Source organism: Macaca nemestrina, chromosome 5 (assembly GCF_043159975.1).
Source record: "Macaca nemestrina isolate mMacNem1 chromosome 5, mMacNem.hap1, whole genome shotgun sequence".
Lineage (NCBI taxonomy): Eukaryota > Metazoa > Chordata > Mammalia > Primates > Cercopithecidae > Macaca > Macaca nemestrina.
In genome coordinates this window covers 152554941-152569169 of record NC_092129.1, presented here as the reverse complement: position 1 = coordinate 152569169, position 14229 = coordinate 152554941, and the positions used below count along the sequence as shown (strand labels likewise).

General features: G+C 44.8%; 1 non-coding gene across 1 annotated transcript; it reads left to right on the top strand.

The window, feature by feature from the left end:
- The first annotated feature begins 13628 nt into the window (after positions 1 to 13628).
- Positions 13629 to 13731, top strand: LOC112422975 (U6 spliceosomal RNA). Its single transcript, XR_003013381.2, has one exon. It is a non-coding gene; the product is annotated as a U6 spliceosomal RNA (small nuclear RNA).
- Positions 13732 to 14229: the final 498 nt, after the last annotated feature.

Here is a 14229-nt window from a genome sequence, read left to right as displayed (position 1 = left end):
CCACCATGCCCTGCTACGTCTTATTTTTATTTTTTCAATACAGATTAGGTCTTGCCATATTGCTCAGGCTAGCCTTGAACTCCTGGACTCAAGGTATCTTCCAGCCTCAGCCTCCCAAAGTGCTGGGATTACAGGCATGAGCCACAGCACATGGACCTCATCTTTCTTTCATGTCACTAGATCAAGAAAGCTCCAGAGTTTTTCTTGTTCCCTTCAGGTGTCAAGCAATATCATTTTATGTATATAAACATCTAATTCAGAATAGTTTCAACTCTTTTTTCCTATTGTCCAGCATGAAGCTTCCCCCTCCCCAGTGGACAGACGGCAATGGGCTGGCATCTGACATTTGTCTGCAAACCTAATGGTAGGAGACAGGCTGGTTTTCTGCCCTGGGGGTGGGAGTGTAAGAAAGGAGGATGCACTGGAGACCTGGATCCCGGGTTTTCAGGGCAAGGCTGTGTAAGTGTTTCCAGCAGACTAGGTGTGAGGCAGGCTAGGAAGAGAGCTAATGTGGAGCGAGCCAATCCTGTCTGACGTGGCCACCTACAGGCATCAACAGGCCTCGGCAGAGAGAAGCTGAAGTGATTACTGCATTCCTAGGGGCTGTGGGAGGAATAAATCGTGGAAGGAAAGCCTCATTTGCAACTGCATGGCATTGGGGTGAGGAGTCTCTGAAGAAGCACCCAAGGAGGAGGAATCGCGTGTAAGCACCTGCCAGTCCCAGAGAATGCAAAGCCCTCTTGCAAACTGTGCCTGCTCCACACCCCAGACCACTCCTTCCCCAACCCTTCCCCACTCCACTCAACCTTGCAGGGTTAGAAACCATTACAAGACAGGAGAAGAGGGACAGATGCATAAGGTTGAGGACCTGTTTCCCCATTTCTCATCTTCCCATCCTTGCAAAGTCCTTGCTGGAGGAAAGGAGACTTACCTTTGGAACTAGACATTGAGTTTCTGAATTGACATTGTGTTTGGTAATATAAAATAACTATAGGACCTAAGAGAGATCGGAACAGTCTTAGTACTGTCCATGTTTTCATCTTGGAATGGGGAAAACTGGCCCCACTGAGCAAGTTAAGGACATCATAGACTGATCTGTAGATGTTCAGTGAAATCTGTAATTCAAGACTAAATAAGTTATTGGCCGGGTACGGTGACTCAAGCCTATAATCCCAGCACTTTGGGAGGCCAAGGCGGGCAGATCACCCGAGGGCAGGAGTTTGAGACCAGCCTGGCCAAAATGGTGAAACCCCATCTCTATTAAAAAAACAAAAATTAGCCAGGCGTGGTGGTGTGCACCTGTAATCTCAGCTACTTGGGGGGCTGAGGCAAGAGAATCACTTGAACCCAGGAGACAGAGGTTACAGCGAGCCAAGATTATGCTGCTGCACTCCAGCCTGGGCTATAAGAGCAAGACTCCATCTCAAGAAAAATAATAATAATAATAATAATAACTTATTCTTGAGACACATGTGATGCAAGATGAGTATTTGTTGCTAGGATCAGCTCAGTTAAACTGTGCAGTAAGTCTGTACTGTCCTATGTGGTAGCCATTAGCCACATGTAGCAACCGAGCACGTGAAATGTGGCTAGTCCAAATACAAATGTGCTCCTAAGTGCAAGACACACATGAGATTTCAAAGACTTAGTACAAAAACAGTAAAATGTCTCTCTAATAATTTTTATATTACTTGTCAAAATCATAATATTTTGGATATGCTGGGTTAAACAAAATTTACTATTAGAATTAATTTCACCTGTCGTTGTTTACTTTTTTGATGTGACTACTAGAACATTGTAAATTACACCGAGCTCGCTTTCTGTTTCTGCTGGACCTGTAGTCTCCCTCACAGGTCATAAGGCACTGAGGTCACAGGCCGTAGGTTGGGACGTTTCTCCTTCAGAGAAACGTCATTCTCATTTTAAATCATCCTGAAGAAGACAGATCCTGGTAAGCAGGTGGGCCAAAAGCTGGATTGAGTGGGGAAACTTCTTCCTGTCTTTGAACCAGAACAAGGACAGAGTTGGGAGCTTGGATTTTGCATAGTGAAGGCACACTCAAGGGAGCCACCCATCTTGGGGAGTTATGCTGGCCCCCAAAACTCAGAGCATGCTAAAGGTGAGGCAGAGAAGCCTTCCGTAGGAGGTGCATACAGCGGGGGGCGTGGGCCTCTGAAATCTGACAGCGCCATGTCTCATTTCCAGTTTTCAGTGTATCTGGAATTCTCGTCTGTTATCCCTAGGTCTTTAGCGGAGCCTGATTAAACATGAGGCTGAGGGCAGCTGCGGGGAGCTGAGGGCGGATTCTGTGTCCACTCCTGGCCGCCCCACTGGCCATGGCTTCCTCCCCAGCAGGCCTCGACAGCAGCCTCTGGAGTCTCTGGCCCAGCTTGCTGCAGGTCGCTGCTGTTCTCTTTGTGTCTCTTAGACTGTGACTTCGAAGCAGTCATCTCATTTCTGGGAATCTATCCAATTCTCAATTGTATAAAATGCTTTATAAACAAAAAAAGTCCATTACAATTTACTATCTTAACAAAATATTGGAAGCAGCAGAAACATTTAACAGGAAAAACTATAAATTATAGACTATGTACTTTGTGCATCATTGGGGAGCCACTTAAGTGACTTTTATTAAAACTTATATTAACAAAGAAGACAATAGTGTCATAATAATTTATTTAAAAAGAATTAAAGGCCAGGCACAGTGGCTCATGCTGTAATCCCAGCACTTTGGGTGGCCGAGGCTGGCGGATCACTTGAGGTCATGGCAAAACTCTGTCTCTACTAAAAATACAAAAATTAGCCAGGCGTGGTGGCGGGTGCCTGTAATTCCAGCTCCTTGGCAGGCTGGGGCAGGAGAATCTCTTGAACCCGGGAGGCAGAGGTTGCAGTGGGCAGAGATCACGCCACTTTACTCCATCTTGGGTGACAGAACAAAAGTGTCTCAAAAATATATAAATAAATAAATATAAGGCATTAAGGAACACACAATTATACATGCAATTGGTGACAATAAAATACAACTCCTCAAAAAAAAAAAAAAAGGCCGGGCGCGGTGGCTCAAGCCTGTAATCCCAGCACTTTGGGAGGCCGAGACGGGCGGATCACGAGGTCAGGAGATCGAGACCATCCTGGCTAATATGGTGAAACCCTGTCTCTACTAAAAATACAAAAAACTAGCCGGGCGAGGTGGTGGGCGCCTGTAGTCCCAGCTACTCGGGAGGCTGAGGCAGGAGAATGGCGTAAACTTGGGAGGCGGAGCTTGCAGTGAGCTGAGATCCGGCCACTGCACTCCAGCCTGGGCGACAAAGCGAGACTCTGTCTCAAAAAAAAAAAAAAAACAAAACAAAAAAAACAAAACCCTAAACAACCACCACCACCTAGGTATAAAGAAAAGACTAGAAAAAAAGTGTTTTAAAATGAAACTATCACTGTATTAGGGTTCTCCAGAGAAACAGAACTAACATCTCTCTCTCTGTCTCTCTCTCACATAGATGAGAAGACACGCTCAAAGGAGCTCGTATAGGTGAGAGAGAGAGATTTAAAGGAATTGGCTCACACGATTGTGGAGATTGGCAAGTCCAAAATTTGCAGGGAAAACTGGCAGGTTTGGAGACGAGAATTAATGTCACAGTTCAGGCCTAAAGGCAACCTGGAGGCAGAATTTCCTCTTCCTTAGAGGACATCAGGCCCACTCACATATGGGAGGGTAATCTGCTTTATTCAAAGTCCACCCATTTAAATGTTGATCTCATCTACAAAATACCTTAGTAGAAATATCTAGAATAATGTTTGACCAAATATTCGGGTATCACAGCTTAACCATACTGACACATAAAATTAACCTTTGGCTGGGCACAGTAGCTCATCCCTGTAATCTCAGCACTTTGGGTGGTTTACATGGGTGGATTGCTTGAGCCCAGGAGTTCAAGACCAGCCTGGAGAACACAGTGAGACTCTGTCCCTACAAAAAACAACGAGAAAAAAATTAGCCAGGCATGATGGCGAGTGCCTGTAGTCCCTGCTACTTGGGAGGCTGAGGTGGGAGGATCGCTTGAGCCTGAGAAGTTGAGGCTGCAGTGAGCCGTGATTGTGCCGCTGCACTCCAGCCCGAGTGACAGAGCAAGACCATGACTCAAAAAATTAATTAATTAAATTTAATAAATATTTTTAAAAATTAACTTTCACAATGATCTAAGGCTTACTACTTTAGGATTTGCTTTTGAAATACTTTCCTGTGTTTTCCAAAATACATATAATAATAAAGATGTACTTATGATGGAAAAGGCCTGTGTAAACACATTTTAAAACACAGCCTCCTTGGGGTAGCCCCAGAGTCCCCATGGCTCCTTCAACATCTTTCATCGCTCTCCTCACCTCTGCCTTCTACCATTATCATGCATGTCTGAATGTGTCTTCCTCTGCTAAACATCAAACAGAGTTTTAGGACTGGGATTTTAGACAGTGAGAGAAGGAAGGCGCGGAGGCAGCGGGAGCCTGCCTGAGGGCATTAACGTCAGTTCTGGGCTATATGCTGGCTCCTCAGGACTGCCCTCCTAAGGGGCACAGACACTTGAGCAGAGGGAGCTCCTGTTCCAGTTTCTTTGCGAAAATCAACTTGATAAAGTTTTTCCTGTTTTGTTAAAATTGCCTAAAACTTTTTAGCAGTACTTCATTTGATTTTCTTTAATCGTTTTTGTCATTTCTTGGAGTTTTCATTTATTGCACATGCTTTAACATCCCAGTTTATGTCTTGCTTAATTTAATGTCCATGTGGTTGACCCTTGAACAACATGGATTTGCACTGCGTAGGTCCACTTACACATGGGTTATTTTCAATCAAATGCAGATCAAAAACACAGTAATGGTGACATGTGAAACCCATGCATACAAAGGCCCAATTTTACATGTATTTGGGATCCAAAGGGCTGACTGCTGGACTTGAATATGTGTGGGTTTTGGTATACACAGGAGTCTTGGAACCAATCCCCTTCGTATACCAAGGAACTACTATATATCTGCTTTATTTCTTTGTTCTTTTTTTTTTTTTTTTGAGACGGAGTCTCATTCCGTTGCCCAGTGCAGTGGCACAATCTTGGCTCACTGCAACCTCTGGCTCCCAGGTTCAAGTGATTCTCCTGCCTCAGATTCTGAAGTATCTGGGACTACAGGCACCCGCCACGCCCAGCTAATTTTTTGTATTTTTAGTAGAGACGGGGTTTCACCATGTCAGCCAGGTTGATCTCGAACTCCTGACCTCAAGTGATCCGCCAGCCTCAGCCTCCCAAAGTGCTGGGATTACAGTTGTGAAGCACTGCGCCCGGTCTCATTACCATTTTTTAAGAACTCATTTGAGCAGGCAACAGGTATACATCATCTCATGAAAACTGAGTCACTCAGCCTGTGCTCCCACCTGGACAGATCACCACACAGCCTCTGCTTAGAGATGCTCCACAGAAGCCAGCGTGAAAACACCAGAGCCAGGCATCCTTTAGAAAACCATTTTGGGATTGCTCCAGCTCATGAACCAGCAGTTAACTGAGTCACCAGCCATATCATAAAGCATGACTACAACTACGCAGGCCTGGTCCCTAAACTCATGTTACAGCAAAATATAACTCATTTTTATTTCAGAAAACAAAAAAAAAGCTAGATGTGATGGCACATGCCTGTAGTCCCGGCTACTTGGGGGGCTCAGTCAGAGGGTCACTTGAGCCCAGGGGTTCAAGGTCACAGTCAGCTGATGGCACCACCGCACCCCAGCCTGTGCAACAGAGGGAGACTATATCTAAATAAAATAAGACAAAAACAACAACAACAAAAAAGAAGAAAATATACCAAAATGTTAGCAATGTCTCCATCTTTATTTATTGGGGTTAGAAATTACTTTTGTTTTCTTATATTATGTATATTTTATTCCAGACCACATAAATTTTTTTTTTCCTTTTTGAGACAGGATCTCACCCTGTTGCCCAAGCTGGAGGGCAGTGGTGCAATCTCGGCTCATTACAGCCTCAACCTCCCAGGCTCAAGCGATCCTCCCACCTCAGCTCCCTGAGTAGCTGGGGTACAAGAACACACCACCATGCCTGGCTAATTCTGTTCACTTTTTGTAGAGATGGGGGTCTCACTATGTTGTCCAGGCTGGTTGCAAACTCCTGGACTCAAGTCCTCCCACCTCAACCTCCCAAAATGCTGGGATTACAGGCTTGAGCCACCACGTCCAGCCAATGTTATTTATTTATTTATTTATTTATTTATTTATTTATTTATTTATTTATTTTTGAGACAGGGTCTCATTCTGTTGCCGACTAGAGTGCAGTTGTGCAATCACGGATTACTGCAGCCTCAACTTCCCTGGGTTGAGGTAATCCTCCTACCTTAGCCTCCCAAGCAGCTGGGACTACAGGTGTGAGCCACCACACCTGGCTAATTTTTGTATTTTTTGTAGAGACGGGAGTCTTACTGTGTTGCTCAGGCTGGTCTTGAACTCCTGGACTCAAGTTATCCTCCCACCTTGGCCTCCCAAAGTGATGGTATTACAGATGTGAGCCACCATGTTCAGCTTTATTTTTAACATAAGGAGAAAATTATTGAGCAAGAGAGTCTCTCTACAGTTCTTAAGATTGTTGTCAGAACCACCTCAATACTCTTTCTGCAGTCTGTGCTTTGAGCAGCAATATAAAAATGCAGCATTTTATGAGCATCAATAGCAGGGAATGTAAATTAGCCTATATTTTTGGCTCTGCTTTGCTTCTGATCATTAGAGGCCAGAAAAATAGAATGAGAACTGCAAGCTCCCTTTTGTTGTTCCCAGAAGATCTCTCCACAGCATAGCACATCAGTCAGATTTCTGGGCTGTCTCATCTACATCTCCATAAGAAAGGATCTTGTTGGAAATACATTGAGGCATACACTGAAGCAGAGGCCCCAGTGCCACCTGGGCAGAGGCAAGCCAGAGAAAACAGAGGGAAATGAAAAGAAAGACTTCCTGGTATTCGCTTCTACACACTGCCAGCTAAGCTGCGCTGGGTACCTAGAACCCACCACATCTACACCACAAATTCAACTGGGCCTTCAGGCTTTTTTTTTTTTCTTTTTTTTTAATCCGAGTTTCCCTCTTGTTGCCCAGGCTGGAGTGCAGTGGCACAATCTTGGCTCACCACAACCTCCGCCTCCCAGGTTCAAGTGATTCTCCTGCCTCAACCTTCCTGAGTAGCTGGGATTACAGGCATGTACCACCACGCCTGGCTAACTTTTTGTTTTTGTTTTGTTTTGTTTTGTTTTAGTAGAGACAGGGTTTCTCCATGTTGGTCAAGCTGGTCTCAAACTCCCGACCTCAGGTGATCCGCCCACTTTGGCCTCCCAAAGTGCTGGGATTACAGGCGTGAGCCACCGCACCTGGCCGGGCCTTCAGGCTTTATGTGGCTGATTGAACACAACCATCTCTGCTTCCAGCAGAAATCCCACCAAAATGTGATAAAGGGGTTTTAAAAGGCAAGAACTGACAAGAACAAAAGAGAGGGAGAGAGAAGGAGAGAGAGAGAGGGAGAGGGAGAAATTGACTACACAATCTAAATAAATAGAGAATAAATCAAGATATGGGTAACAAATAGACAAATGTCTTAGCAAATAAGAGAAATTTAAAGGTAAAATGTCTGTGGAAGAATCTCAGAAGCAGGCTGATTTCACATAGCAGAACCCCAGTAAGGAATGGAGAGACCAAGTATCCCAAAACTGAGTGTGCAAGAGGGCCTGGAACCAGAGGTTGATGGTCTGTGTAAGAAACCATTAGAACCCTAGATCTCCTAATTCAACGCGCATGGCAGAGTGACCCCCTATATTCCACCCTAATGAATGGTTTGCTCACTGGAGGCCTTGAACCATGCCACATCCTGGGAACCACAATGAAAATCATTTAAGGCTGTGCACAATAGCTCATGCTTATAATCCCAACACTTTGGGAGGCCAAGGCAGGAGGATCACTTGAGTCCAGGAATTCAAGACCAGCCTAGGCAACATAGCAAGATGCCAGCTCTACCAGAAAAAAATAAAATAAAATTACACACATATATATGGCCTATGGTCTTCTGGCTTTATGTGGCCAGGAGAAAAGAAAATGAAATAAAATAAGAAATAATAATAGAAAATAAGTAATAATAAAAGAAATAACAAAATAAAAGAAGCAATAAAGGAAAGAAAAAGTCATTTAAGGTTATGTAAAAGCCTGCATATGGAACAGTAAGGCTTCCTGGTCCCCTCCACAAAGCTAGTTCTGAGAACTCCAGCAGCCAGACTTACCCCAGGCCGACGAATAGAGTAACCTTCTCTGGAGAGACTGACCAGATAAGGAAAAACACCTAGGACCACAGGGGTAAGGGGTTCTGACAGATATTAAGCTACTGTCACTGGACTTCAAAACCCTCTTCCACTCTCTCCTTTCCAGCTGGTTCCCTCTTAGATGTAGAGGGAGGTTTCAGCACTGGAGGAAGAAGGGACCCCCTTCCTTTGTTGGCTTCCCAATCCTGCGGGCATCACCACAGCCAAGGATCTTCAGCCCTGCAGCAACAGCTGGTCCAGCAGCAGTAGCAGGTCCCAAACTGTGGTTCTTCCCTACTCCCGGCAAGGGCCTCTTCCCACCGCCTCAGTGATACCGGCTCACTGGCCAGGCTCCTCCTTAGGGAACTGAGTTCTAACTCCGTGGGGCCATCCTCCCAGACTCTCCCATTGAATATCCTGACCTCTTCCCTCAGTTCCCCAAGCCTGAGGGAGAGGCAGTTGTCCCATTCCTGATTCCCATGCATTCTACCTCTGCGGTATCTCAGTGCCCTTTTTGTCTTTTTAGATCTCAATATGTGGTTAACAATCCTTTATACAAAATTACCTCTGTCTGGGCACGGAGGCTCACGCCTGTAATGCCAGCACTTTGGAAGGCCGAGGCAGGTGGATCACCTGAGGTCAGGAGTTTGAGACCAGCCTGGCCAACATGGTGAAACCCTGACTCTACTAAAAATACAAAACTTAGTTGGGTGTGGTGGCGGGTGCCTGTAATCCCAGCTACTTGGGAGGTTGAGGCAGGAGAATCCAACCTGGTAGACCGAGATTGCAGTGAGCCGAGATCGCCCCACTGCACTCCAGCCTGGGCAACAGAGTGAAACTCCTTTTCAAATAAAACAAAACAAAACAAAACAAAACAAAATTACCTCTGTTTAAATATCTGGATTTTTTTTCTTTCACCTGACTGGACCCTAATTCAAGGGTCTTCCAGACAAACAGTTCAGCCCAGTTGCACTATGGCGAAGCCCACTGAAACCTCCCCCCACCCCCACCACACACACCAGGAGTTTCCAAACAGCTTAAGATGTAAGTAAGCCAAGGATTACTGTATCATTCACAAAGCCCAAGCCCCAATCTGAGCAGAGAAAGTGTATTATTAGAAAGAATTATTGACCGTAACAGGGAGTAGCTAAAAAGACGTGCAGAGAACTCCAAAGAATGCTATAGGGCCGAGGGAGAGTACCCAAAGAAGGACACACGTGGAAGCATCTCCACCCCAAAGCTGGATTCAGAACTCGCGGCAGAAAGTGTGCATGTGCCCACCGGGTGCCAGATTATTTCCCTGGGATGCCCAGGCCAAAGCCTATGCACAGTCGTGAGCAAGTGGGAAACTGGGGGGTTGCCGCATCGGGAGCCCACTCACTGCATGCAAGGCCTGGGGCAGGCAGCGTCCACGTCAGGGCGAGCTCGCTGGGGGAACGCATGCTGTCAGTACGCAGCTGGGGCAGAGGCCACCGGATGTTGCCACCTGGCCATTGATGGGCCCTGCCGCAGGAGCAACAAGAATCACAAACCGTAGCTCCCGGAACCAGAGATAGAAGAAATGCTTTCATCCGGCAGTGTCCCTCCGGCGCCCTCTACTGAGAAAGCTTGATATTGTGCTGGCTGCGAAGGAGAATCGCCTAATTCATTAATACAGAGCAGTTAAGAGGATGCATTTACGGTTGAGAGGCAATACATTGATAAGAACCTAGTCATTGTGGGATGAAAACCACTGACATGAAAGACATGTATTGAAAACACAAGAATTAAGGAATATAAAGCCAGGTGCGGTGGCTCACACCTGTAATCTCAATGCCTTCAGAAGCCAAGCTGGGCGGATCGCTGGAGCCCAAGAGTTCAAGAATAGCCTGAGCAACATGGCGAGATTCTGTGTCTACAAACAAATACAAAAATTAGCCGGGCACGGTGGCGTGCACCTGTAGTCTCTGCTGCTTAGGAGGCTGAGATAGGAGGATCACTTGAGTCCGGGAGGTTGAGGCTTCATTGAGCCGTGATTAAGCCACTGCCCTCGATCACAATAGAGAGACTCTGTCAAAAAAAAAAAAAAAAAAAAAAAGAAGGCCGGGCACGGTGGCTCAAGCCTGTAATCTCAGCACTTTGGGAGGCCGAGACGGGCGGATCACGAGGTCAGGAGATCGAGACCATCCTGGCTAACACGGTGAAACTCCGTCTCTACTAAAAAATACAAAAAACTAGCTGGGTGACGTGGCGGGCGCCTGTAGTCCCACCTACTGGGGAGGCTGAGGCAGGAGAATGGCATAAACCTGGGAGGCGGAGCTTGCAGTGAGCTGAGATCTGGCCACTGCACTCCAGCCCCGGCGACAGAGCAAGACTCCGTCTCAAAAAAAAAAAAAAAAAAAAAGAAGAAGAGGAAATTTAGAGAATGCAAAGAGCCAAATAATAAAATCCGGTGCAATTAATATTTTCGTAAACATAAGAGACGATATTCTCTCCATGGTAAAAGAACACATTGTTAAATAAAAATTTTTAAGTTGAAGAAATCTTCTAAAAAGAAGCAAAGGATAAAGAAATGTAGATGGAGCTGTGCACAGTAGCTCAGGCCTGTAATCTCTGCACTTTGGGATGCCGAAGTGGGTTGATCACTTGAGATTAGGGAGTTTGAGACCAGCCTTGCCAACACGGTGAAACCCCATCTCTACTAAAAATACAAAAATTAGCCAGGAGTGGTGGCATGTGCCTGTAATCCCAGCTACTTGGGAGGCTAAGGCAGGAGAATCACTTGAACCCAGGAGAGGTGGAGGTTGGAGTGAGCCGAGATAGCGCCACTACACTCCAACCTGGGTGACACTGTCTCAAAAGAAAAAAAAGGAAAAGAAATGTAGATGGTATAGAAAATATATGGAAATTAGATAATCTGGATGAATAGGAGGATTTCTAGAAAGAATAGACAGAGGGAACAGAAGGGATGAAATTATCAAAGAAATAATTCAAGAACTTCTCTCAGACCTGAGAGATATGATTCCAAAGTGAGACAGACATAGATATCAAGTGTCTAACAGAAGTGTCTAACAAAAGGAATGAAATCCAAGGCATAGTATCATAATTTTAAAAATACTGAGGACAAAAAGGAAAATCACAAATTGGACAAAAAGAAAATAACAGGTCACATAAAAAAGATCAAAACTCAAACGGTATAGAGGTTTCTCCTATTTTTCTTTTTATTTTCTTTATTTTTTATTTTTATTTTTATAAAAATAAACAGTGAGACAGGATCTCACTCTGTCACCCGGGCTGGAGGGTAGTGATACAATCATGGCTCACTGCAGCCTTGAACTCCTGGGCTCAAGGGATCATCCCCTCTCAGCCTCCTGAAAACTACAGACGTGTACCACCATGCCCAGCTAATTTTTAAATTTATTTTATGTTTTGTAGAGACAAAATCTCACTATGGTGCCCAGGCTGATCTTGAACTCCTGGGCTCAAGCAGTCCTCCCACTTTGGCTTCCCAAAGTGCTGGTATTACAGGTGTGCACCATAACGCCTAGATGAGGGCTTTGCAATAGCAGCTCTGGAAGCTGGAAGATAGTGGGGCAGTACTTTCCTAATTTAGGTGTAAATTTTACAACTTGGAATTTTATTTTCAGTAAAACTGTTAATCAGATGTAATAATAATATAAAAGACGTTTTCAGACGAAATTTCAAAAATTACCCTCCCTTGCCCCTTACCTTAGGAAGTTCCATCAAAGTAAGGGATTAGATCAAGAGAGATAAAGATGTGGGATCCTCCAAAGAGCGAAGAGAATGAAAATCCCAGGAGGATGCTGAAGAGACACCCTAGGAGGTTGCTGTGTGGGAGAACTGGGGATCCACAGGTCCAGATCAAAATGGTTTGGAGGCCGGGCACGGTGGCTCATGCTTGAATCCCAGCACTTCGCAAAGCCAAGGTGAGTTGGTCACTTGAGGCTAGGAGTTTGAGACCAGCCCGGCCAACATGGTGAAACCCCGTCTGTACCAAAAACACATAAAAGAATTAGCTGGGCATGGTGGCACATGCCTGTAATTCCAGCTACTCAAGAGGCTGAGGCAGAGAATTGCTTGAACCCAGAAGGCAGAGGTTGCAGTGAGCCAAGATTGCACCGTTGCACTTCTGCCTGGGTGACAGTGGATCTCAAAAAAAAAAAGGGGGGGCCAAAACCTCAGGAATTAAGAAAATTCCATTACCTGGTTACAGAAAGATATTACCAAGAAAAAGAGGGAATTGATTAATTGTAATACATTAGACTGCAGAGAAAAAAATAGACTTCTGTAGAATTTGCTGACAGATTTGTGATAAATTCATAGACAAATGATCAAAAGAAAACCTAGTAGATCTGTATAGTTCTGGATATCATTCCATAAAGCCCAGCTTAGAACCTGTGCCCTCAGCCTTTCTAAAGATTTCAAAAGCTCTTAATACCCTTAGTAAAATGTCTTCCTGTTAATTTACCTAGCATAATCTCTAGTTCCTGCACTGAACCCTGACTGATATAACTTCCTATTAAGAAACAGGAAGAAGAAAACTAATTGAGCATCGAAATGCTTTTACTTCTAGGAACAGAGAATTAGGGGTTGGTACCGGACTATAGTTTTTGTTATGTCTTCTAGAACTATTTGACTTTTTAGATTACTTATCTGCATAAATTTGATTAAAATTTTAAATAGTTAAATAAAAACTCATTTAGGAGACAATATATTAGAATACTAAGATGTGTACTGAGTTTAAAAAACAAAGAGTCCAGGCGTGGTGGCTCACACCTGTAATCCCAGCATTTTGGGAGGCCAAGGCAGGCAGATCACCTAAGGTCAGGAGTTTGAGACCAGCCTGGTCAATATGGTGAAATCCCACCTCTACTAAAAATACAAAAATTAGCCAGGCGTGGTGGAGGGCACCTGTAGTCCCAGCTACTTGGGAGGCTGAGACAGGAGAATTGTTTGAACCTGGGAGATGGAGGTTGCAGTGAGCAGAGATTGTGCCACTGCACTCCAGCCTGGGTGACAGAGTGAGACTCTGTCTCAAAAAACAAACAACAACAACAAAAACAAACAAACAAACAAAAAACAAAGAACTCCACCATCCATGCAGACTGCCTTTTCTCTTTAAAAGTGGCATCTGAGGCCAGGCGCAGTGGCTTATGCCTGTAATCCCAGCATTTTGCGAGGCAGAGGCGGGTAGATCACCTGAGGTCAGGAGTTTCAGACCAGCCTGACCAACATGGTGAAACCCCATCTCTACTAAAAATACAAAGAAAAATTAGCTGGGGATGGGGGCAGGTGCCTGGGCAACAGAGTGAGACTCCGTCTAAAAAAAAAAAGTGGCATCTGACACACAGAATATTAGCATGGCCCCTGCTCAAGGATGACACACACATTTGTGAAGGGTTCCATTTAAAAAAAAAAAAAAAAGTCTGGGCGAGGTGGCTCAGTCCTGTAATCCCAGCACTTTGGGAGGCCGAGACAGGAGGATCACTTGAGGTCAGGGGTTCAAGTCCAGCCTGGCCAACATGGCAAAACCCCGTCTCTACATAGCACAGAAAAATCAGCTGGGCATGGTGGTGCATGCCTGTAATCCCAGCCCCAGTTACTCCGGAGGCTGAGGCAGCAGAATTGCTTGAATTCAAGAGATGGAGGTTGCAGCAAGCTTAGATCATGCCATTGCACTCCAGTCTGGGCAAGAAGAGCAAAACTCCATCTCAAAAAAAAAAAAAAAAAAAAAAAAAAAAGGCATCTGAGTATATACAATTACAATGTCAATAAAAATAGATAAATGAATAAATACACTTAGTCTGTTTTTTTTTAATGGCATCTGGCCATTCTTACGTTGTGGAAAATGTACAAATCTATAGTGGGGATACCTCTCATAAATGTATAAGCCTCTCAGTTTTTCCTTCC